The sequence below is a fragment of the Oryzias latipes genome, chromosome 13, assembly GCF_053564925.1.
Source record: "Oryzias latipes strain Hd-rR chromosome 13, Olatipes_Hd-rR_3.1".
Taxonomy (NCBI): domain Eukaryota; kingdom Metazoa; phylum Chordata; class Actinopteri; order Beloniformes; family Adrianichthyidae; genus Oryzias; species Oryzias latipes.
Genome location: NC_136249.1, coordinates 3,864,338 through 3,885,618, shown reverse-complemented (window position 1 = coordinate 3,885,618; position 21,281 = coordinate 3,864,338). Strand labels below are relative to the sequence as shown.

General features: G+C 41.2%; 30 non-coding genes across 30 annotated transcripts; all 30 read right to left on the bottom strand.

Annotated features, from left to right (window-relative positions):
* Positions 1-40: 40 nt before the first annotated feature.
* trnak-uuu (transfer RNA lysine (anticodon UUU)) lies at positions 41-113 on the bottom strand. The gene has a single exon. It is a non-coding gene; the product is annotated as a tRNA-Lys (tRNA).
* Positions 114-1,369: 1,256 nt separating this feature from the next.
* trnak-uuu (transfer RNA lysine (anticodon UUU)) lies at positions 1,370-1,442 on the bottom strand. The gene has a single exon. It is a non-coding gene; the product is annotated as a tRNA-Lys (tRNA).
* Positions 1,443-2,418: 976 nt separating this feature from the next.
* trnaf-gaa (transfer RNA phenylalanine (anticodon GAA)) lies at positions 2,419-2,491 on the bottom strand. Its single transcript has one exon. It is a non-coding gene; the product is annotated as a tRNA-Phe (tRNA).
* A 208-nt stretch (positions 2,492-2,699) lies between these two features.
* trnak-uuu (transfer RNA lysine (anticodon UUU)) lies at positions 2,700-2,772 on the bottom strand. The gene has a single exon. It is a non-coding gene; the product is annotated as a tRNA-Lys (tRNA).
* A 976-nt stretch (positions 2,773-3,748) lies between these two features.
* Positions 3,749-3,821, bottom strand: trnaf-gaa (transfer RNA phenylalanine (anticodon GAA)). Its single transcript has one exon. It is a non-coding gene; the product is annotated as a tRNA-Phe (tRNA).
* Positions 3,822-4,029: 208 nt separating this feature from the next.
* trnak-uuu (transfer RNA lysine (anticodon UUU)) lies at positions 4,030-4,102 on the bottom strand. Its single transcript has one exon. It is a non-coding gene; the product is annotated as a tRNA-Lys (tRNA).
* Positions 4,103-5,068: 966 nt separating this feature from the next.
* On the bottom strand, positions 5,069-5,141 carry trnaf-gaa (transfer RNA phenylalanine (anticodon GAA)). The gene has a single exon. It is a non-coding gene; the product is annotated as a tRNA-Phe (tRNA).
* A 208-nt stretch (positions 5,142-5,349) lies between these two features.
* trnak-uuu (transfer RNA lysine (anticodon UUU)) lies at positions 5,350-5,422 on the bottom strand. The gene has a single exon. It is a non-coding gene; the product is annotated as a tRNA-Lys (tRNA).
* Positions 5,423-6,388: 966 nt separating this feature from the next.
* trnaf-gaa (transfer RNA phenylalanine (anticodon GAA)) lies at positions 6,389-6,461 on the bottom strand. Its single transcript has one exon. It is a non-coding gene; the product is annotated as a tRNA-Phe (tRNA).
* A 208-nt stretch (positions 6,462-6,669) lies between these two features.
* Positions 6,670-6,742, bottom strand: trnak-uuu (transfer RNA lysine (anticodon UUU)). Its single transcript has one exon. It is a non-coding gene; the product is annotated as a tRNA-Lys (tRNA).
* A 976-nt stretch (positions 6,743-7,718) lies between these two features.
* trnaf-gaa (transfer RNA phenylalanine (anticodon GAA)) lies at positions 7,719-7,791 on the bottom strand. Its single transcript has one exon. It is a non-coding gene; the product is annotated as a tRNA-Phe (tRNA).
* A 208-nt stretch (positions 7,792-7,999) lies between these two features.
* Positions 8,000-8,072, bottom strand: trnak-uuu (transfer RNA lysine (anticodon UUU)). Its single transcript has one exon. It is a non-coding gene; the product is annotated as a tRNA-Lys (tRNA).
* Positions 8,073-9,162: 1,090 nt separating this feature from the next.
* Positions 9,163-9,235, bottom strand: trnaf-gaa (transfer RNA phenylalanine (anticodon GAA)). The gene has a single exon. It is a non-coding gene; the product is annotated as a tRNA-Phe (tRNA).
* Positions 9,236-9,434: 199 nt separating this feature from the next.
* trnak-uuu (transfer RNA lysine (anticodon UUU)) lies at positions 9,435-9,507 on the bottom strand. The gene has a single exon. It is a non-coding gene; the product is annotated as a tRNA-Lys (tRNA).
* A 966-nt stretch (positions 9,508-10,473) lies between these two features.
* Positions 10,474-10,546, bottom strand: trnaf-gaa (transfer RNA phenylalanine (anticodon GAA)). The gene has a single exon. It is a non-coding gene; the product is annotated as a tRNA-Phe (tRNA).
* A 208-nt stretch (positions 10,547-10,754) lies between these two features.
* trnak-uuu (transfer RNA lysine (anticodon UUU)) lies at positions 10,755-10,827 on the bottom strand. Its single transcript has one exon. It is a non-coding gene; the product is annotated as a tRNA-Lys (tRNA).
* A 1,088-nt stretch (positions 10,828-11,915) lies between these two features.
* trnaf-gaa (transfer RNA phenylalanine (anticodon GAA)) lies at positions 11,916-11,988 on the bottom strand. The gene has a single exon. It is a non-coding gene; the product is annotated as a tRNA-Phe (tRNA).
* Positions 11,989-12,187: 199 nt separating this feature from the next.
* Positions 12,188-12,260, bottom strand: trnak-uuu (transfer RNA lysine (anticodon UUU)). The gene has a single exon. It is a non-coding gene; the product is annotated as a tRNA-Lys (tRNA).
* A 976-nt stretch (positions 12,261-13,236) lies between these two features.
* Positions 13,237-13,309, bottom strand: trnaf-gaa (transfer RNA phenylalanine (anticodon GAA)). The gene has a single exon. It is a non-coding gene; the product is annotated as a tRNA-Phe (tRNA).
* A 208-nt stretch (positions 13,310-13,517) lies between these two features.
* Positions 13,518-13,590, bottom strand: trnak-uuu (transfer RNA lysine (anticodon UUU)). The gene has a single exon. It is a non-coding gene; the product is annotated as a tRNA-Lys (tRNA).
* A 966-nt stretch (positions 13,591-14,556) lies between these two features.
* Positions 14,557-14,629, bottom strand: trnaf-gaa (transfer RNA phenylalanine (anticodon GAA)). Its single transcript has one exon. It is a non-coding gene; the product is annotated as a tRNA-Phe (tRNA).
* A 208-nt stretch (positions 14,630-14,837) lies between these two features.
* trnak-uuu (transfer RNA lysine (anticodon UUU)) lies at positions 14,838-14,910 on the bottom strand. Its single transcript has one exon. It is a non-coding gene; the product is annotated as a tRNA-Lys (tRNA).
* A 976-nt stretch (positions 14,911-15,886) lies between these two features.
* trnaf-gaa (transfer RNA phenylalanine (anticodon GAA)) lies at positions 15,887-15,959 on the bottom strand. The gene has a single exon. It is a non-coding gene; the product is annotated as a tRNA-Phe (tRNA).
* Positions 15,960-16,167: 208 nt separating this feature from the next.
* trnak-uuu (transfer RNA lysine (anticodon UUU)) lies at positions 16,168-16,240 on the bottom strand. Its single transcript has one exon. It is a non-coding gene; the product is annotated as a tRNA-Lys (tRNA).
* A 967-nt stretch (positions 16,241-17,207) lies between these two features.
* trnaf-gaa (transfer RNA phenylalanine (anticodon GAA)) lies at positions 17,208-17,280 on the bottom strand. Its single transcript has one exon. It is a non-coding gene; the product is annotated as a tRNA-Phe (tRNA).
* A 208-nt stretch (positions 17,281-17,488) lies between these two features.
* trnak-uuu (transfer RNA lysine (anticodon UUU)) lies at positions 17,489-17,561 on the bottom strand. Its single transcript has one exon. It is a non-coding gene; the product is annotated as a tRNA-Lys (tRNA).
* A 976-nt stretch (positions 17,562-18,537) lies between these two features.
* trnaf-gaa (transfer RNA phenylalanine (anticodon GAA)) lies at positions 18,538-18,610 on the bottom strand. Its single transcript has one exon. It is a non-coding gene; the product is annotated as a tRNA-Phe (tRNA).
* A 208-nt stretch (positions 18,611-18,818) lies between these two features.
* On the bottom strand, positions 18,819-18,891 carry trnak-uuu (transfer RNA lysine (anticodon UUU)). Its single transcript has one exon. It is a non-coding gene; the product is annotated as a tRNA-Lys (tRNA).
* Positions 18,892-19,857: 966 nt separating this feature from the next.
* trnaf-gaa (transfer RNA phenylalanine (anticodon GAA)) lies at positions 19,858-19,930 on the bottom strand. The gene has a single exon. It is a non-coding gene; the product is annotated as a tRNA-Phe (tRNA).
* Positions 19,931-21,175: 1,245 nt separating this feature from the next.
* trnaf-gaa (transfer RNA phenylalanine (anticodon GAA)) lies at positions 21,176-21,248 on the bottom strand. The gene has a single exon. It is a non-coding gene; the product is annotated as a tRNA-Phe (tRNA).
* Positions 21,249-21,281: the final 33 nt, after the last annotated feature.

Here is a 21,281-nt window from a genome sequence, read left to right as displayed (position 1 = left end):
TTGCACAGCACCTGTATTTCCTGCTACATCCATAGTGTGGCACTTGAACAGGGACTTGAACCCTGGACCCTCAGATTAAAAGTCTGATGCTCTACCAACTGAGCTACTCAAGCCACTTGTGTTGTCCACTTGTAGTTTGTCAATGCAATAGGTAGGTTTGGGAAAGAAATGTATCAGATTGGAAAGTGCTTCTGGTTGCACCCTGTTGCTCGTGTTTATTGTTTGCTCTGTTTTCTGTGTCCTATCCTCTTGATGCTTTTTTAGCATAAACTATTTTCAGATAGTTGGTGGTAAACCTCTTTTACGTATATTTTGGTTGAAACAGCACTCAACGTTAGTATTTTTGGTGAGCATCAGTAAACACTCGTCATGTTTTGTGACTTTTCCTTCAGTAGAGGTAAGTCAACTTAAAATGGAAGTTTAGGACCATGCATCTTTTGTGTTACATTGGTGTAGCTAAGGAATGGCTGTTTGAATTTGTATTGCAAAAGAGACACTCTCCTCTCACACACAAAGATGGATTCCTTTGTTTTGATTTGGACCAATTTGCTATAGGCTAAGTTTGACTACGACAGAGAGCTGTTTACACATGAAGTGCACCTAAGTATTTTTCTTGCTTATCACAAGAATCCCTGAGCCTAAGCAAATTTCCTCAGGGAAAAGTCCCCCTCTATAGCCCAAGAGCCCATCTTTGTGCCACAGTGGCTTATTAATGAGCCATTCACTTGGCTACACACTAAGGGTACACACTAAGCTGCCATGGGTTGGACCGTTTACTTATGTGATTGCTCTCTCTGTTTCATCCACTTTTGCACAAACAGAAAGCCACTAATCAGTGGCAAGTGGATGGAAGCATGGTGGGAAGTATGCGTTTAAAAAAGGTGTGTATGTGTATATGTATTTATTTGATATGCAAACGGGAAGCGATTTTGTGAATAAATGGCATTGTTGGATAAAGGAAATGGGACATTCCAGGAAAAAGCCAGGAATGAGAGCTTTTGAGGGCATGGTAAGAGTGGGAATCGCACACATTTAACATACGAGTATTGATGTGACTGAGTATTAAATGTAAACGGAGAAGTACGTGATTGCCAAACTCGGGATTGAACCAAGGACCTCTAGATCTTCAGTCTAGCGCTCTCCCAGCTGAGCTATTTCGGCTTCCAAAAGACCTTTTTTTATTGACAATGGGCTGTTATTGAATCATTTGGTACAGTTGAGAGGAATGGGCCAGGACATTGTTGCAAGAGCAAAAGAAGTGGCTGGTAACAGGTGTGAAATGTAGCAGTTTTAGCACTGCTGTCCAATATAAGGAAGCAATTCAAGAGCTTGCACAGCACCTGTATTTCCTGCTACATCCATAGTGTGGCACTTGAACAGGGACTTGAACCCTGGACCCTCAGATTAAAAGTCTGATGCTCTACCAACTGAGCTACTCAAGCCACTTGTGTTGTCCACTTGTAGTTTGTCAATGCAATAGGTAGGTTTGGGAAAGAAATGTATCAGATTGGAAAGTGCTTCTGGTTGCACCCTGTTGCTCGTGTTTATTGTTTGCTCTGTTTTCTGTGTCCTATCCTCTTGATGCTTTTTTAGCATAAACTATTTTCAGATAGTTGGTGGTAAACCTCTTTTACGTATATTTTGGTTGAAACAGCACTCAACGTTAGTATTTTTGGTGAGCATCAGTAAACACTCGTCATGTTTTGTGACTTTTCCTTCAGTAGAGGTAAGTCAACTTAAAATGGAAGTTTAGGACCATGCATCTTTTGTGTTACATTGGTGTAGCTAAGGAATGGCTGTTTGAATTTGTATTGCAAAAGAGACACTCTCCTCTCACACACAAAGATGGATTCCTTTGTTTTGATTTGGACCAATTTGCTATAGGCTAAGTTTGACTACGACAGAGAGCTGTTTACACATGAAGTGCACCTAAGTATTTTTCTTGCTTATCACAAGAATCCCTGAGCCTAAGCAAATTTCCTCAGGGAAAAGTCCCCCTCTATAGCCCAAGAGCCCATCTTTGTGCCACAGTGGCTTATTAATGAGCCATTCACTTGGCTACACACTAAGGGTACACACTAAGCTGCCATGGGTTGGACCGTTTACTTATGTGATTGCTCTCTCTGTTTCATCCACTTTTGCACAAACAGAAAGCCACTAATCAGTGGCAAGTGGATGGAAGCATGGTGGGAAGTATGCGTTTAAAAAAGGTGTGTATGTGTATATGTATTTATTTGATATGCAAACGGGAAGCGATTTTGTGAATAAATGGCATTGTTGGATAAAGGAAATGGGACATTCCAGGAAAAAGCCAGGAATGAGAGCTTTTGAGGGCATGGTAAGAGTGGGAATCGCACACATTTAACATACGAGTATTGATGTGACTGAGTATTAAATGTAAACGGAGAAGTACGTGATTGCCGAAACTCGGGATTGAACCAAGGATCTCTAGATCTTCAGTCTAGCGCTCTCCCAGCTGAGCTATTTCGGCTTCCAAAAGACCTTTTTTTATTGACAATGGGCTGTTATTGAATCATTTGGTACAGTTGAGAGGAATGGGCCAGGACATTGTTGCAAGAGCAAAAGAAGTGGCTGGTAACAGGTGTGAAATGTAGCAGTTTTAGCACTGCTGTCCAATATAAGGAAGCAATTCAAGAGCTTGCACAGCACCTGTATTTCCTGCTACATCCATAGTGTGGCACTTGAACAGGGACTCAAACCCTGGACCCTCAGATTAAAAGTCTGATGCTCTACCAACTGAGCTACTCAAGCCACTTGTGTTGTCCACTTGTAGTTTGTCAATGCAATAGGTAGGTTTGGGAAAGAAATGTATCAGATTGGAAAGTGCTTCTGGTTGCACCCTATTGCTCGTGTTTATTGTTTGCTCTGTTTTCTGTGTCCTATCCTCTTGATGCTTTTTTAGCATAAACTATTTTCAGATAGTTGGTGGTAAACCTCTTTTACGTATATTTTGGTTGAAACAGCACTCAACCTTAGTATTTTTGGTGAGCATCATTAAACACTCGTCATGTTTTGTGACTTTTCCTTCAGTAGAGGTAAGTCAACTTAAAATGGAAGTTTAGGACCATGCATCTTTTGTGTTACATTGGTGTAGCTAAGGAATGGCTGTTTGAATTTGTATTGCAAAAGAGACACTCTCCTCTCACACACAAAGATGGATTCCTTTGTCTTGATTTGGACCAATTTGCTATAGGCTAAGTTTGACTACGACAGAGAGCTGTTTACACATGAAGTGCACCTAAGTATTTTTCTTGCTTATCACAAGAATCCCTGAGCCTAAGCAAATTTCCTCAGGGAAAAGTCCCCCTCTATAGCCCAAGAGCCCATCTTTGTGCCACAGTGGCTTATTAATGAGCCATTCACTTGGCTACACACTAAGGGTACACACTAAGCTGCCATGGGTTGGACCGTTTACTTATGTGATTGCTCTCTCTGTTTCATCCACTTTTGCACAAACAGAAAGCCACTAATCAGTGGCAAGTGGATGGAAGCATGGTGGGAAGTATGCGTTTAAAAAAGGTGTGTATGTGTATATGTATTTATTTGATATGCAAACGGGAAGCGATTTTGTGAATAAGTGGCATTGTTGGATAAAGGAAATGGGAAATTCCAGGAAAAAGCCAGGAATGAGAGCTTTTGAGAGCATGGTAAGAGTGGGAATCGCACACATTTAACATACGAGTATTGATGTGACTGAGTATTAAATGTAAATGGAGAAGTACGTGATTGCCGAAACTCGGGATTGAACCAAGGACCTCTAGATCTTCAGTCTAGCGCTCTCCCAGCTGAGCTATTTCGGCTTCCAAAAGACCTTTTTTTATTGACAATGGGCTGTTATTGATTCATGTGGTACAGTTGAGAGGAATGGGCCAGGCCATTGTTGCAAGAGCAAAAGAACTGGCTGGTAACAGGTGTGAAATGTAGCAGTTTTAGCACTGCTGTCCAATATAAGGAAGCAATTCAAGAGCTTGCACAGCACCTGTATTTCCTGCTACATCCATAGTGTGGCACTTGAACAGGGACTTGAACCCTGGACCCTCAGATTAAAAGTCTGATGCTCTACCAACTGAGCTACTCAAGCCACTTGTGTTGTCCACTTGTAGTTTGCCAATGCAATAGGTAGGTTTGGGAAAGAAATGTATCAGATTGGAAAGTGCTTCTGGTTGCACCCTGTTGCTCGTGTTTATTGTTTGCTCTGTTTTCTGTGTCCTATCCTCTTGATGCTTTTTTAGCATAAACTATTTTCAGATAGTTGGTGGTAAACCTCTTTTACGTATATTTTGGTTGAAACAGCACTCAACGTTAGTATTTTTGGTGAGCATCAGTAAACACTCGTCATGTTTTGTGACTTTTCCTTCAGTAGAGGTAAGTCAACTTAAAATGGAAGTTTAGGACCATGCATCTTTTGTGTTACATTGGTGTAGCTAAGGAATGGCTGTTTGAATTTGTATTGCAAAAGAGACACTCTCCTCTCACACACAAAGATGGATTCCTTTGTTTTGATTTGGACCAATTTGCTATAGGCTAAGTTTGACTACGACAGAGAGCTGTTTACACCTGAAGTGCACCTAAGTATTTTTCTTGCTTATCACAAGAATCCCTGAGCCTAAGCAAATTTCCTCAGGGAAAAGTCCCCCTCTATAGCCCAAGAGCCCATCTTTGTAACACAGTGGCTTATTAATGAGCCATTCACTTGGCTACACACTAAGGGTACACACTAAGCTGCCATGGGTTGGACCGTTTACTTATGTGATTGCTCTCTCTGTTTCATCCACTTTTGCACAAACAGAAAGCCACTAATCAGTGGCAAGTGGATGGAAGCATGGTGGGAAGTATGCGTTTAAAAAAGGTGTGTATGTGTATATGTATTTATTTGATCTGCAAACGGGAAGCGATTTTGTGAATAAGTGGCATTGTTGGATGAAGGAAATGGGACATTCCAGGAAAAAGCCAGGAATGAGAGCATGGTAAGAGTGGGAATCGCACACATTTAACATACGAGTATTGATGTGACTGAGTATTAAATGTAAACGGAGAAGTACGTGATTGCCGAAACTCGGGATTGAACCAAGGACCTCTAGATCTTCAGTCTAGCGCTCTCCCAGCTGAGCTATTTCGGCTACAAAAAGAGCTTTTTTTATTTACAATGGGCTGTTATTGATTCATGTGGTACAGTTGAGAGGAATGGGCCAGGACATTGTTGCAAGAGCAAAAGAACTGGCTGGTAACAGGTGTGAAATGTAGCAGTTTTAGCACTGCTGTCCAATATAAGGAAGCAATTGAAGAGCTTGCACAGCACCTGTATTTCCTGTTACATCCATAGTGTGGCACTTGAACAGGGACTTGAACCCTGGACCCTCAGATTAAAAGTCTGATGCTCTACCAACTGAGCTACTCAAGCCACTTGTGCTGTCCACTTGTAGTTTGTCAATGCAATAGGTAGGTTTGGGAAAGAAATGTATCAGATTGGAAAGTGCTTCTGGTTGCACCCTGTTGCTTGTGTTTATTGTTTGCTCTGTTTTCTTTGTCCTATCCTCTTGATGCTTTTTTTGCATAAACTATTTTCAGATAGTTGGTGGTAAACCTCTTTTATGTATATTTTGGTTGAAACAGCACTCAACGTTAGTATTTTTGGTGAGCATCAGTAAACACTCGTCATGTTTTGTGACTTTTCCTTCAGTAGAGGTAAGTCAACTTAAAATGGAAGTTTAGGACCATGCATCTTTTGTGTTACATTGGTGTAGCTAAGGAATGGCTGTTTGAATTTGTATTGCAAAAGAGACACTCTCCTCTCACACACAAAGATGGATTCCTTTGTTTTGATTTGGACCAATTTGCTATAGGCTAAGTTTGACTACGACAGAGAGCTGTTTACACCTGAAGTGCACCTAAGTATTTTTCTTGCTTATCACAAGAATCCCTGAGCCTAAGCAAATTTCCTCAGGGAAAAGTCCCCCTCTATAGCCCAAGAGCCCATCTTTGTAACACAGTGGCTTATTAATGAGCCATTCACTTGGCTACACACTAAGGGTACACACTAAGCTGCCATGGGTTGGACCGTTTACTTATGTGATTGCTCTCTCTGTTTCATCCACTTTTGCACAAACAGAAAGCCACTAATCAGTGGCAAGTGGATGGAAGCATGGTGGGAAGTATGCGTTTAAAAAAGGTGTGTATGTGTATATGTATTTATTTGATCTGCAAACGGGAAGCGATTTTGTGAATAAGTGGCATTGTTGGATGAAGGAAATGGGACATTCCAGGAAAAAGCCAGGAATGAGAGCATGGTAAGAGTGGGAATCGCACACATTTAACATACGAGTATTGATGTGACTGAGTATTAAATGTAAACGGAGAAGTACGTGATTGCCGAAACTCGGGATTGAACCAAGGACCTCTAGATCTTCAGTCTAGCGCTCTCCCAGCTGAGCTATTTCGGCTACAAAAAGAGCTTTTTTTATTTACAATGGGCTGTTATTGATTCATGTGGTACAGTTGAGAGGAATGGGCCAGGACATTGTTGCAAGAGCAAAAGAACTGGCTGGTAACAGGTGTGAAATGTAGCAGTTTTAGCACTGCTGTCCAATATAAGGAAGCAATTGAAGAGCTTGCACAGCACCTGTATTTCCTGTTACATCCATAGTGTGGCACTTGAACAGGGACTTGAACCCTGGACCCTCAGATTAAAAGTCTGATGCTCTACCAACTGAGCTACTCAAGCCACTTGTGCTGTCCACTTGTAGTTTGTCAATGCAATAGGTAGGTTTGGGAAAGAAATGTATCAGATTGGAAAGTGCTTCTGGTTGCACCCTGTTGCTTGTGTTTATTGTTTGCTCTGTTTTTTTTGTCCTATCCTCTTGATGCTTTTTTTGCATAAACTATTTTCAGATAGTTGGTGGTAAACCTCTTTTATGTATATTTTGGTTGAAACAGCACTCAACGTTAGTATTTTTGGTGAGCATCATTAAACACTCGTCATGTTTTGTGACTTTTCCTTCAGTAGAGGTAAGTCAACTTAAAATGGAAGTTTAGGACCATGCATCTTTTGTGTTACATTGGTGTAGCTAAGGAATGGCTGTTTGAATTTGTATTGCAAAAGAGACACTCTCCTCTCACACACAAAGATGGATTCCTTTGTCTTGATTTGGACCAATTTGCTATAGGCTAAGTTTGACTACGACAGAGAGCTGTTTACACATGAAGTGCACCTAAGTATTTTTCTTGCTTATCACAAGAATCCCTGAGCCTAAGCAAATTTCCTCAGGGAAAAGTCCCCCTCTATAGCCCAAGAGCCCATCTTTGTGCCACAGTGGCTTATTAATGAGCCATTCACTTGGCTACACACTAAGGGTACACACTAAGCTGCCATGGGTTGGACCGTTTACTTATGTGATTGCTCTCTCTGTTTCATCCACTTTTGCACAAACAGAAAGCCACTAATCAGTGGCAAGTGGATGGAAGCATGGTGGGAAGTATGCGTTTAAAAAAGGTGTGTATGTGTATATGTATTTATTTGATATGCAAACGGGAAGCGATTTTGTGAATAAGTGGCATTGTTGGATAAAGGAAATGGGAAATTCCAGGAAAAAGCCAGGAATGAGAGCTTTTGAGAGCATGGTAAGAGTGGGAATCGCACACATTTAACATACGAGTATTGATGTGACTGAGTATTAAATGTAAACGGAGAAGTACGTGATTGCCGAAACTCGGGATTGAACCAAGGACCTCTAGATCTTCAGTCTAGCGCTCTCCCAGCTGAGCTATTTCGGCTTCCAAAAGAGCTTTTTTTATTGACAATGGGCTGTTATTGATTCATGTGGTACAGTTGAGAGGAATGGGCCAGGCCATTGTTGCAAGAGCAAAAGAACTGGCTGGTAACAGGTGTGAAATGTAGCAGTTTTAGCACTGCTGTCCAATGTAAGAAAGCAATTCAAGAGCTTGCACAGCACCTGTATTTCCTGCTACATCCATAGTGTGGCACTTGAACAGGGACTTGAACCCTGGACCCTCAGATTAAAAGTCTGATGCTCTACCAACTGAGCTACTCAAGCCACTTGTGTTGTCCACTTGTAGTTTGTCAATGCAATAGGTAGGTTTGGGAAAGAAATGTATCAGATTGGAAAGTGCTTCTGGTTGCACCCTGTTGCTCGTGTTTATTGTTTGCTCTGTCTTCTGTGTCCCATCCTCTTGATGCTTTTTTAGCATAAACTATTTTCAGATAGTTGGTGGTAAACCTCTTTTACGTATATTTTGGTTGAAACAGCACTCAACGTTAGTATTTTTGGTGAGCATCATTAAACACTCGTCATGTTTTGTGACTTTTCCTTCAGTAGAGGTAAGTCAACTTAAAATGGAAGTTTAGCACCATGCATCTTTTGTGTTACATTGGTGTAGCTAAGGAATGGCTGTTTGAATTTGTATTGCAAAAGAGACACTCTCCTCTCACACACAAAGATGGATTCCTTTGTTTTGATTTGGACCAATTTGCTATAGGCTAAGTTTGACTACGACAGAGAGCTGTTTACACATGAAGTGCACCTAAGTATTTTTCTTGCTTATCACAAGAATCCCTGAGCCTAAGCAAATTTCCTCAGGGAAAAGTCCCCCTCTATAGCCCAAGGGCCCATCTTTGTAACACAGTGGCTTATTAATGAGCCATTCACTTGGCTACACACTAAGGGTACACACTAAGCTGCCATGGGTTGGACCGTTTACTTATGTGATTGCTCTCTCTGTTTCATCCACTTTTGCACAAACAGAAAGCCACTAATCAGTGGCAAGTGGATGGAAGCATGGTGGGAAGTATGCGTTTAAAAAAGGTGTGTATGTGTATATGTATTTATTTGATATGCAAACGGGAAGCGATTTTGTGAATAAGTGGCATTGTTGGATAAAGGAAATGGGAAATTCCAGGAAAAAGCCAGGAATGAGAGCTTTTGAGAGCATGGTAAGAGTGGGAATCGCACACATTTAACATACCAGTATTGATGTGACTGAGTATTAAATGTAAACGGAGAAATTCAAGAGCTTGCACAGCAAAAGTCTGAGGAATGAGAGCATGGTAAGAGTGGGAATCACAGACATTTAACATACGAGTATTGATGTGACTGAGTATTAAATGTAAACGGAGAAGTACGTGATTGCCGAAACTCGGGATTGAACCAAGGACCTCTAGATCTTCAGTCTAGCGCTCTCCCAGCTGAGCTATTTCGGCTTCCGAAACAGCTTTTTTTATTGACAATGGGCTGTTATTGAATCATTTGGTACAGTTGAGAGGAATGGGCCAGGACATTGTTGCAAGAGCAAAAGAACTGGCTGGTAACAGGTGTGAAATGTAGCAGTTTTAGCACTGCTGTCCAATATAATGAAGAGCTTGCACAGCACCTGTATTTCCTGCTACATCCATAGTGTGGCACTTGAACAGGGACTCAAACCCTGGACCCTCAGATTAAAAGTCTGATGCTCTACCAACTGAGCTACTCAAGCCACTTGTGTTGTCCACTTGTAGTTTGTCAATGCAATAGGTAGGTTTGGGAAAGAAATGTATCAGATTGGAAAGTGCTTCTGGTTGCACCCTGTTGCTCGTGTTTATTGTTTGCTCTGTTTTCTGTGTCCTATCCTCTTGATGCTTTTTTAGCATAAACTATTTTCAGATAGTTGGTGGTAAACCTCTTTTACGTATATTTTGGTTGAAACAGCACTCAACGTTAGTATTTTTGGTGAGCATCATTAAACACTCGTCATGTTTTGTGACTTTTCCTTCAGTAGAGGTAAGTCAACTTAAAATGGAAGTTTAGGACCATGCATCTTTTGTGTTACATTGGTGTAGCTAAGGAATGGCTGTTTGAATTTGTATTGCAAAAGAGACACTCTCCTCTCACACACAAAGATGGATTCCTTTGTCTTGATTTGGACCAATTTGCTATAGGCTAAGTTTGACTACGACAGAGAGCTGTTTACACCTGAAGTGCACCTAAGTATTTTTCTTGCTTATCACAAGAATCCCTGAGCCTAAGCAAATTTCCTCAGGGAAAAGTCCCCCTCTATAGCCCAAGAGCCCATCTTTGTAACACAGTGGCTTATTAATGAGCCATTCACTTGGCTACACACTAAGGGTACACACTAAGCTGCCATGGGTTGGACCGTTTACTTATGTGATTGCTCTCTCTGTTTCATCCACTTTTGCACAAACAGAAAGCCACTAATCAGTGGCAAGTGGATGGAAGCATGGTGGGAAGTATGCGTTTAAAAAAGGTGTGTATGTGTATATGTATTTATTTGATCTGCAAACGGGAAGCGATTTTGTGAATAAGTGGCATTGTTGGATGAAGGAAATGGGACATTCCAGGAAAAAGCCAGGAATGAGAGCATGGTAAGAGTGGGAATCGCACACATTTAACATACGAGTATTGATGTGACTGAGTATTAAATGTAAACGGAGAAGTACGTGATTGCCGAAACTCGGGATTGAACCAAGGACCTCTAGATCTTCAGTCTAGCGCTCTCCCAGCTGAGCTATTTCGGCTTCCAAAAGACCTTTTTTTATTGACAATGGGCTGTTATTGATTCATGTTGTACAGTTGAGAGGAATGGGCCAGGCCATTGTTGCAAGAGCAAAAGAACTGGCTGGTAACAGGTGTGAAATGTAGCAGTTTTAGCACTGCTGTCCAATGTAAGAAAGCAATTCAAGAGCTTGCACAGCACCTGTATTTCCTGCTACATCCATAGTGTGGCACTTGAACAGGGACTTGAACCCTGGACCCTCAGATTAAAAGTCTGATGCTCTACCAACTGAGCTACTCAAGCCACTTGTGTTGTCCACTTGTAGTTTGTCAATGCAATAGGTAGGTTTGGGAAAGAAATGTATCAGATTGGAAAGTGCTTCTGGTTGCACCCTGTTGCTCGTGTTTATTGTTTGCTCTGTCTTCTGTGTCCCATCCTCTTGATGCTTTTTTAGCATAAACTATTTTCAGATAGTTGGTGGTAAACCTCTTTTACGTATATTTTGGTTGAAACAGCACTCAACGTTAGTATTTTTGGTGAGCATCATTAAACACTCGTCATGTTTTGTGACTTTTCCTTCAGTAGAGGTAAGTCAACTTAAAATGGAAGTTTAGCACCATGCATCTTTTGTGTTACATTGGTGTAGCTAAGGAATGGCTGTTTGAATTTGTATTGCAAAAGAGACACTCTCCTCTCACACACAAAGATGGATTCCTTTGTTTTGATTTGGACCAATTTGCTATAGGCTAAGTTTGACTACGACAGAGAGCTGTTTACACATGAAGTGCACCTAAGTATTTTTCTTGCTTATCACAAGAATCCCTGAGCCTAAGCAAATTTCCTCAGGGAAAAGTCCCCCTCTATAGCCCAAGGGCCCATCTTTGTAACACAGTGGCTTATTAATGAGCCATTCACTTGGCTACACACTAAGGGTACACACTAAGCTGCCATGGGTTGGACCGTTTACTTATGTGATTGCTCTCTCTGTTTCATCCACTTTTGCACAAACAGAAAGCCACTAATCAGTGGCAAGTGGATGGAAGCATGGTGGGAAGTATGCGTTTAAAAAAGGTGTGTATGTGTATATGTATTTATTTGATATGCAAACGGGAAGCGATTTTGTGAATAAGTGGCATTGTTGGATAAAGGAAATGGGAAATTCCAGGAAAAAGCCAGGAATGAGAGCTTTTGAGAGCATGGTAAGAGTGGGAATCGCACACATTTAACATACGAGTATTGATGTGACTGAGTATTAAATGTAAACGGAGAAATTCAAGAGCTTGCACAGCAAAGGTCTGAGGAATGAGAGCATGGTAAGAGTGGGAATCAGACATTTAACATACGAGTATTGATGTGACTGAGTATTAAATGTAAACGGAGAAGTACGTGATTGCCGAAACTCGGGATTGAACCAAGGACCTCTAGATCTTCAGTCTAGCGCTCTCCCAGCTGAGCTATTTCGGCTTCCGAAACAGCTTTTTTTATTGACAATGGGCTGTTATTGAATCATTTGGTACAGTAAAGAGGAATGGGCCAGGACATTGTTGCAAGAGCAAAAGAACTGGCTGGTAACAGGTGTGAAATGTAGCAGTTTTAGCACTGCTGTCCAATATAATGAAGAGCTTGCACAGCACCTGTATTTCCTGCTACATCCATAGTGTAACACTTGAACAGGGACTTGAACCCTGGACCCTCAGATTAAAAGTCTGATGCTCTACCAACTGAGCTACTCAAGCCACTTGTGTTGTCCACTTGTAGTTTGTCAATGCAATAGGTAGGTTTGGGAAAGAAATGTATCAGATTGGAAAGTGCTTCTGGTTGCACCCTGTTGCTCGTGTTTATTGTTTGCTCTGTTTTCTGTGTCCTATCCTCTTGATGCTTTTTTAGCATAAACTATTTTCAGATAGTTGGTGGTAAACCTCTTTTACGTATATTTTGGTTGAAACAGCACTCAACGTTAGTATTTTTGGTGAGCATCATTAAACACTCGTCATGTTTTGTGACTTTTCCTTCAGTAGAGGTAAGTCAACTTAAAATGGAAGTTTAGGACCATGCATCTTTTGTGTTACATTGGTGTAGCTAAGGAATGGCTGTTTGAATTTGTATTGCAAAAGAGACACTCTCCTCTCACACACAAAGATGGATTCCTTTGTCTTGATTTGGACCAATTTGCTATAGGCTAAGTTTGACTACGACAGAGAGCTGTTTACACATGAAGTGCACCTAAGTATTTTTCTTGCTTATCACAAGAATCCCTGAGCCTAAGCAAATTTCCTCAGGGAAAAGTCCCCCTCTATAGCCCAAGAGCCCATCTTTGTGCCACAGTGGCTTATTAATGAGCCATTCACTTGGCTACACACTAAGGGTACACACTAAGCTGCCATGGGTTGGACCGTTTACTTATGTGATTGCTCTCTCTGTTTCATCCACTTTTGCACAAACAGAAAGCCACTAATCAGTGGCAAGTGGATGGAAGCATGGTGGGAAGTATGCGTTTAAAAAAGGTGTGTATGTGTATATGTATTTATTTGATATGCAAACGGGAAGCGATTTTGTGAATAAATGGCATTGTTGGATAAAGGAAATGGGACATTCCAGGAAAAAGCCAGGAATGAGAGCTTTTGAGGGCATGGTAAGAGTGGGAATCGCACACATTTAACATACGAGTATTGATGTGACTGAGTATTAAATGTAAACGGAGAAGTACGTGATTGCCGAAACTCGGGATTGAACCAAGGACCTCTAGATCTTCAGTCTAGCGCTCTCCCAGCTGAGCTATTTCGGCTTCCAAAAGACCTTTTTTTATTGACAATGGGCTGTTATTGAATCATTTGGTACAGTTGAGAGGAATGGGCCAGGACATTGTTGCAAGAGCAAAAGAAGTGGCTGGTAACAGGTGTGAAATGTAGCAGTTTTAGCACTGCTGTCCAATATAAGGAAGCAATTCAAAAGCTTGCACAGCACCTGTATTTCCTGCTACATCCATAGTGTGGCACTTGAACAGGGACTCAAACCCTGGACCCTCAGATTAAAAGTCTGATGCTCTACCAACTGAGCTACTCAAGCCACTTGTGTTGTCCACTTGTAGTTTGTCAATGCAATAGGTAGGTTTGGGAAAGAAATGTATCAGATTGGAAAGTGCTTCTGGTTGCACCCTATTGCTCGTGTTTATTGTTTGCTCTGTTTTCTGTGTCCTATCCTCTTGATGCTTTTTTAGCATAAACTATTTTCAGATAGTTGGTGGTAAACCTCTTTTACGTATATTTTGGTTGAAACAGCACTCAACCTTAGTATTTTTGGTGAGCATCATTAAACACTCGTCATGTTTTGTGACTTTTCCTTCAGTAGAGGTAAGTCAACTTAAAATGGAAGTTTAGGACCATGCATCTTTTGTGTTACATTGGTGTAGCTAAGGAATGGCTGTTTGAATTTGTATTGCAAAAGAGACACTCTCCTCTCACACACAAAGATGGATTCCTTTGTCTTGATTTGGACCAATTTGCTATAGGCTAAGTTTGACTACGACAGAGAGCTGTTTACACATGAAGTGCACCTAAGTATTTTTCTTGCTTATCACAAGAATCCCTGAGCCTAAGCAAATTTCCTCAGGGAAAAGTCCCCCTCTATAGCCCAAGAGCCCATCTTTGTGCCACAGTGGCTTATTAATGAGCCATTCACTTGGCTACACACTAAGGGTACACACTAAGCTGCCATGGGTTGGACCGTTTACTTATGTGATTGCTCTCTCTGTTTCATCCACTTTTGCACAAACAGAAAGCCACTAATCAGTGGCAAGTGGATGGAAGCATGGTGGGAAGTATGCGTTTAAAAAAGGTGTGTATGTGTATATGTATTTATTTGATATGCAAACGGGAAGCGATTTTGTGAATAAGTGGCATTGTTGGATAAAGGAAATGGGAAATTCCAGGAAAAAGCCAGGAATGAGAGCATGGTAAGAGTGGGAATCACAGACATTTAACATACGAGTATTGATGTGACTGAGTATTAAATGTAAACGGAGAAGTACGTGATTGCCGAAACTCGGGATTGAACCAAGGACCTCTAGATCTTCAGTCTAGCGCTCTCCCAGCTGAGCTATTTCGGCTTCCAAAAGAACCTTTTTTATTGACAATGGGCTGTTATTGAATCATTTGGTACAGTTCAGAGGAATGGGCCAGGACATTGTTGCAAGAGCAAAAGAAGTGGCTGGTAACAGGTGTGAAATGTAGCAGTTTTAGCACTGCTGTCCAATATAAGGAAGCAATTCAAAAGCTTGCACAGCACCTGTATTTCCTGCTACATCCATAGTGTGGCACTTGAACAGGGACTCAAACCCTGGACCCTCAGATTAAAAGTCTGATGCTCTACCAACTGAGCTACTCAAGCCACTTGTGTTGTCCACTTGTAGTTTGTCAATGCAATAGGTAGGTTTGGGAAAGAAATGTATCAGATTGGAAAGTGCTTCTGGTTGCACCCTATTGCTCGTGTTTATTGTTTGCTCTGTTTTCTGTGTCCTATCCTCTTGATGCTTTTTTAGCATAAACTATTTTCAGATAGTTGGTGGTAAACCTCTTTTACGTATATTTTGGTTGAAACAGCACTCAACCTTAGTATTTTTGGTGAGCATCATTAAACACTCGTCATGTTTTGTGACTTTTCCTTCAGTAGAGGTAAGTCAACTTAAAATGGAAGTTTAGGACCATGCATCTTTTGTGTTACATTGGTGTAGCTAAGGAATGGCTGTTTGAATTTGTATTGCAAAAGAGACACTCTCCTCTCACACACAAAGATGGATTCCTTTGTCTTGATTTGGACCAATTTGCTATAGGCTAAGTTTGACTACGACAGAGAGCTGTTTACACATGAAGTGCACCTAAGTATTTTTCTTGCTTATCACAAGAATCCCTGAGCCTAAGCAAATTTCCTCAGGGAAAAGTCCCCCTCTATAGCCCAAGAGCCCATCTTTGTGCCACAGTGGCTTATTAATGAGCCATTCACTTGGCTACACACTAAGGGTACACACTAAGCTGCCATGGGTTGGACCGTTTACTTATGTGATTGCTCTCTCTGTTTCATCCACTTTTGCACAAACAGAAAGCCACTAATCAGTGGCAAGTGGATGGAAGCATGGTGGGAAGTATGCGTTTAAAAAAGGTGTGTATGTGTATATGTATTTATTTGATATGCAAACGGGAAGCGATTTTGTGAATAAGTGGCATTGTTGGATAAAGGAAATGGGAAATTCCAGGAAAAAGCCAGGAATGAGAGCTTTTGAGAGCATGGTAAGAGTGGGAATCGCACACATTTAACATACGAGTATTGATGTGACTGAGTATTAAATGTAAACGGAGAAGTACGTGATTGCCGAAACTCGGGATTGAACCAAGGACCTCTAGATCTTCAGTCTAGCGCTCTCCCAGCTGAGCTATTTCGGCTTCCAAAAGACCTTTTTTTATTGACAATGGGCTGTTATTGATTCATGTGGTACAGTTGAGAGGAATGGGCCAGGCCATTGTTGCAAGAGCAAAAGAACTGGCTGGTAACAGGTGTGAAATGTAGCAGTTTTAGCACTGCTGTCCAATATAAGGAAGCAATTCAAGAGCTTGCACAGCACCTGTATTTCCTGCTACATCCATAGTGTGGCACTTGAACAGGGACTTGAACCCTGGACCCTCAGATTAAAAGTCTGATGCTCTACCAACTGAGCTACTCAAGCCACTTGTGTTGTCCACTTGTAGTTTGTCAATGCAATAGGTAGGTTTGGGAAAGAAATGTATCAGATTGGAAAGTGCTTCTGGTTGCACCCTGTTGCTCGTGTTTATTGTTTGCTCTGTTTTCTGTGTCCTATCCTCTTGATGCTTTTTTAGCACAAAACTATTTTCAGATAGTTGGTGGTAAACCTCTTTTACGTATATTTTGGTTGAAACAGCACTCAACGTTAGTATTTTTGGTGAGCATCAGTAAACACTCGTCATGTTTTGTGACTTTTCCTTCAGTAGAGGTAAGTCAACTTAAAATGGAAGTTTAGGACCATGCATCTTTTGTGTTACATTGGTGTAGCTAAGGAATGGCTGTTTGAATTTGTATTGCAAAAGAGACACTCTCCTCTCACACACAAAGATGGATTCCTTTGTTTTGATTTGGACCAATTTGCTATAGGCTAAGTTTGACTTTGACAGAGAGCTGTTTACACCTGAAGTGCACCTAAGTATTTTTCTTGCTTATCACAAGAATCCCTGAGCCTAAGCAAATTTCCTCAGGGAAAAGTCCCCCTCTATAGCCCAAGAGCCCATCTTTGTAACACAGTGGCTTATTAATGAGCCATTCACTTGGCTACACACTAAGGGTACACACTAAGCTGCCATGGGTTGGACCGTTTACTTATGTGATTGCTCTCTCTGTTTCATCCACTTTTGCACAAACAGAAAGCCACTAATCAGTGGCAAGTGGATGGAAGCATGGTGGGAAGTATGCGTTTAAAAAAGGTGTGTATGTGTATATGTATTTATTTGATCTGCAAACGGGAAGCGATTTTGTGAATAAGTGGCATTGTTGGATGAAGGAAATGGGACATTCCAGGAAAAAGCCAGGAATGAGAGCATGGTAAGAGTGGGAATCGCACACATTTAACATACGAGTATTGATGTGACTGAGTATTAAATGTAAACGGAGAAGTACGTGATTGCCGAAACTCGGGATTGAACCAAGGACCTCTAGATCTTCAGTCTAGCGCTCTCCCAGCTGAGCTATTTCGGCTACAAAAAGAGCTTTTTTTATTGACAATGGGCTGTTATTGATTCATGTGGTACAGTTGAGAGGAATGGGCCAGGACATTGTTGCAAGAGCAAAAGAACTGGCTGGTAACAGGTGTGAAATGTAGCAGTTTTAGCACTGCTGTCCAATATAAGGAAGCAATTGAAGAGCTTGCACAGCACCTGTATTTCCTGCTACATCCATAGTGTGGCACTTGAACAGGGACTTGAACCCTGGACCCTCAGATTAAAAGTCTGATGCTCTACCAACTGAGCTACTCAAGCCACTTGTGTTGTCCACTTGTAGTTTGTCAATGCAATAGGTAGGTTTGGGAAAGAAATGTATCAGATTGGAAAGTGCTTCTGGTTGCACCCTGTTGCTTGTGTTTATTGTTTGCTCTGTTTTCTTTGTCCTATCCTCTTGATGCTTTTTTAGCATAAACTATTTTCAGATAGTTGGTGGTAAACCTCTTTTATGTATATTTTGGTTGAAACAGCACTCAACGTTAGTATTTTTGGTGAGCATCATTAAACACTCGTCATGTTTTGTGACTTTTCCTTCAGTAGAGGTATGTCAACTTAAAATGGAAGTTTAGGACCATGCATCTTTTGTGTTACATTGGTGTAGCTAAGGAATGGCTGTTTGAATTTGTATTGCAAAAGAGACACTCTCCTCTCACACACAAAGATGGATTCCTTTGTCTTGATTTGGACCAATTTGCTATAGGCTAAGTTTGACTACGACAGAGAGCTGTTTACACATGAAGTGCACCTAAGTATTTTTCTTGCTTATCACAAGAATCCCTGAGCCTAAGCAAATTTCCTCAGGGAAAAGTCCCCCTCTATAGCCCAAGAGCCCATCTTTGTGCCACAGTGGCTTATTAATGAGCCATTCACTTGGCTACACACTAAGGGTACACACTAAGCTGCCATGGGTTGGACCGTTTACTTATGTGATTGCTCTCTCTGTTTCATCCACTTTTGCACAAACAGAAAGCCACTAATCAGTGGCAAGTGGATGGAAGCATGGTGGGAAGTATGCGTTTAAAAAAGGTGTGTATGTGTATATGTATTTATTTGATATGCAAACGGGAAGCGATTTTGTGAATAAGTGGCATTGTTGGATAAAGGAAATGGGAAATTCCAGGAAAAAGCCAGGAATGAGAGCTTTTGAGATCATGGTAAGAGTGGGAATCGCACACATTTAACATACGAGTATTGATGTGACTGAGTATTAAATGTAAACGGAGAAGTACGTGATTGCCGAAACTCGGGATTGAACCAAGGACCTCTAGATCTTCAGTCTAGCGCTCTCCCAGCTGAGCTATTTCGGCTTCCAAAAGACCTTTTTTTATTGACAATGGGCTGTTATTAATTCATGTGGTACAGTTGAGAGGAATGGGCCAGGCCATTGTTGCAAGAGCAAAAGAACTGGCTGGTAACAGGTGTGAAATGTAGCAGTTTTAGCACTGCTGTCCAATGTAAGAAAGCAATTCAAGAGCTTGCACAGCACCTGTATTTCCTGCTACATCCATAGTGTGGCACTTGAACAGGGACTTGAACCCTGGACCCTCAGATTAAAAGTCTGATGCTCTACCAACTGAGCTACTCAAGCCACTTGTGTTGTCCACTTGTAGTTTGTCAATGCAATAGGTAGGTTTGGGAAAGAAATGTATCAGATTGGAAAGTGCTTCTGGTTGCACCCTGTTGCTCGTGTTTATTGTTTGCTCTGTCTTCTGTGTCCCATCCTCTTGATGCTTTTTTAGCATAAACTATTTTCAGATAGTTGGTGGTAAACCTCTTTTACGTATATTTTGGTTGAAACAGCACTCAACGTTAGTATTTTTGGTGAGCATCATTAAACACTCGTCATGTTTTGTGACTTTTCCTTCAGTAGAGGTAAGTCAACTTAAAATGGAAGTTTAGCACCATGCATCTTTTGTGTTACATTGGTGTAGCTAAGGAATGGCTGTTTGAATTTGTATTGCAAAAGAGACACTCTCCTCTCACACACAAAGATGGATTCCTTTGTTTTGATTTGGACCAATTTGCTATAGGCTAAGTTTGACTACGACAGAGAGCTGTTTACACATGAAGTGCACCTAAGTATTTTTCTTGCTTATCACAAGAATCCCTGAGCCTAAGCAAATTTCCTCAGGGAAAAGTCCCCCTCTATAGCCCAAGAGCCCATCTTTGTGCCACAGTGGCTTATTAATGAGCCATTCACTTGGCTACACACTAAGGGTACACACTAAGCTGCCATGGGTTGGACCGTTTACTTATGTGATTGCTCTCTCTGTTTCATCCACTTTTGCACAAACAGAAAGCCACTAATCAGTGGCAAGTGGATGGAAGCATGGTGGGAAGTATGCGTTTAAAAAAGGTGTGTATGTGTATATGTATTTATTTGATATGCAAACGGGAAGCGATTTTGTGAATAAGTGACATTGTTGGATAAAGGAAATGGAAAATTCCAGGAAAAAGCCAGGAATGAGAGCATGGTAAGAGTGGGAATCACAGACATTTAACATACGAGTATTGATGTGACTGAGTATTAAATGTAAACGGAGAAGTACGTGATTGCCGAAACTCGGGATTGAACCAAGGACCTCTAGATCTTCAGTCTAGCGCTCTCCCAGCTGAGCTATTTCGGCTTCCAAAAGACCTTTTTTTATTGACAATGGGCTGTTATTGATTCATGTGGTACAGTTGAGAGGAATGGGCCAGGCCATTGTTGCAAGAGCAAAAGAACTGGCTGGTAACAGGTGTGAAATGTAGCAGTTTTAGCACTGCTGTCCAATATAAGGAAGCAATTCAAGAGCTTGCACAGCACCTGTATTTCCTGCTACATCCATAGTGTGGCACTTGAACCCTGGACCCTCAGATTAAAAGTCTGATGCTCTACCAACTGAGCTACTCAAGCCACTTGTGTTGTCCACTTGTAGTTTGTCAATGCAATAGGTAGGTTTGGGAAAGAAATGTATCAGATTGGAAAGTGCTTCTGGTTGCACCCTGTTGCTCGTGTTTATTGTTTGCTCTGTTTTCTGTGTCCTATCCTCTTGATGCTTTTTTAGCATAAACTATTTTCAGATAGTTGGTGGTAAACCTCTTTTATGTATATTTTGGTTGAAACAGCACTCAACGTTAGTATTTTTGGTGAGCATCATTAAACACTCGTCATGTTTTGTGACTTTTCCTTCAGTAGAGGTAAGTCAACTTAAAATGGAAGTTTAGGACCATGCATCTTTTGTGTTACATTGGTGTAGCTAAGGAATGGCTGTTTGAATTTGTATTGCAAAAGAGACACTCTCCTCTCACACACAAAGATGGATTCCTTTGTCTTGATTTGGACCAATTTGCTATAGGCTAAGTTTGACTACGACAGAGAGCTGTTTACACATGAAGTGCACCTAAGTATTTTTCTTGCTTATCACAAGAATCCCTGAGCCTAAGCAAATTTCCTCAGGGAAAAGTCCCCCTCTATAGCCCAAGAGCCCATCTTTGTGCCACAGTGGCTTATTAATGAGCCATTCACTTGGCTACACACTAAGGGTACACACTAAGCTGCCATGGGTTGGACCGTTTACTTATGTGATTGCTCTCTCTGTTTCATCCACTTTTGCACAAACAGAAAGCCACTAATCAGTGGCAAGTGGATGGAAGCATGGTGGGAAGTATGCGTTTAAAAAAGGTGTGTATGTGTATATGTATTTATTTGATATGCAAACGGGAAGCGATTTTGTGAATAAGTGGCATTGTTGGATAAAGGAAATGGGAAATTCCAGGAAAAAGCCAGGAATGAGAGCTTTTGAGAGCATGGTAAGAGTGGGAATCGCACACATTTAACATACGAGTATTGATGTGACTGAGTATTAAATGTAAACGGAGAAGTACGTGATTGCCGAAACTCGGGATTGAACCAAGGACCTCTAGATCTTCAGTCTAGCGCTCTCCCAGCTGAGCTATTTCGGCTTCCAAAAGACCTTTTTTTATTGACAATGGGCT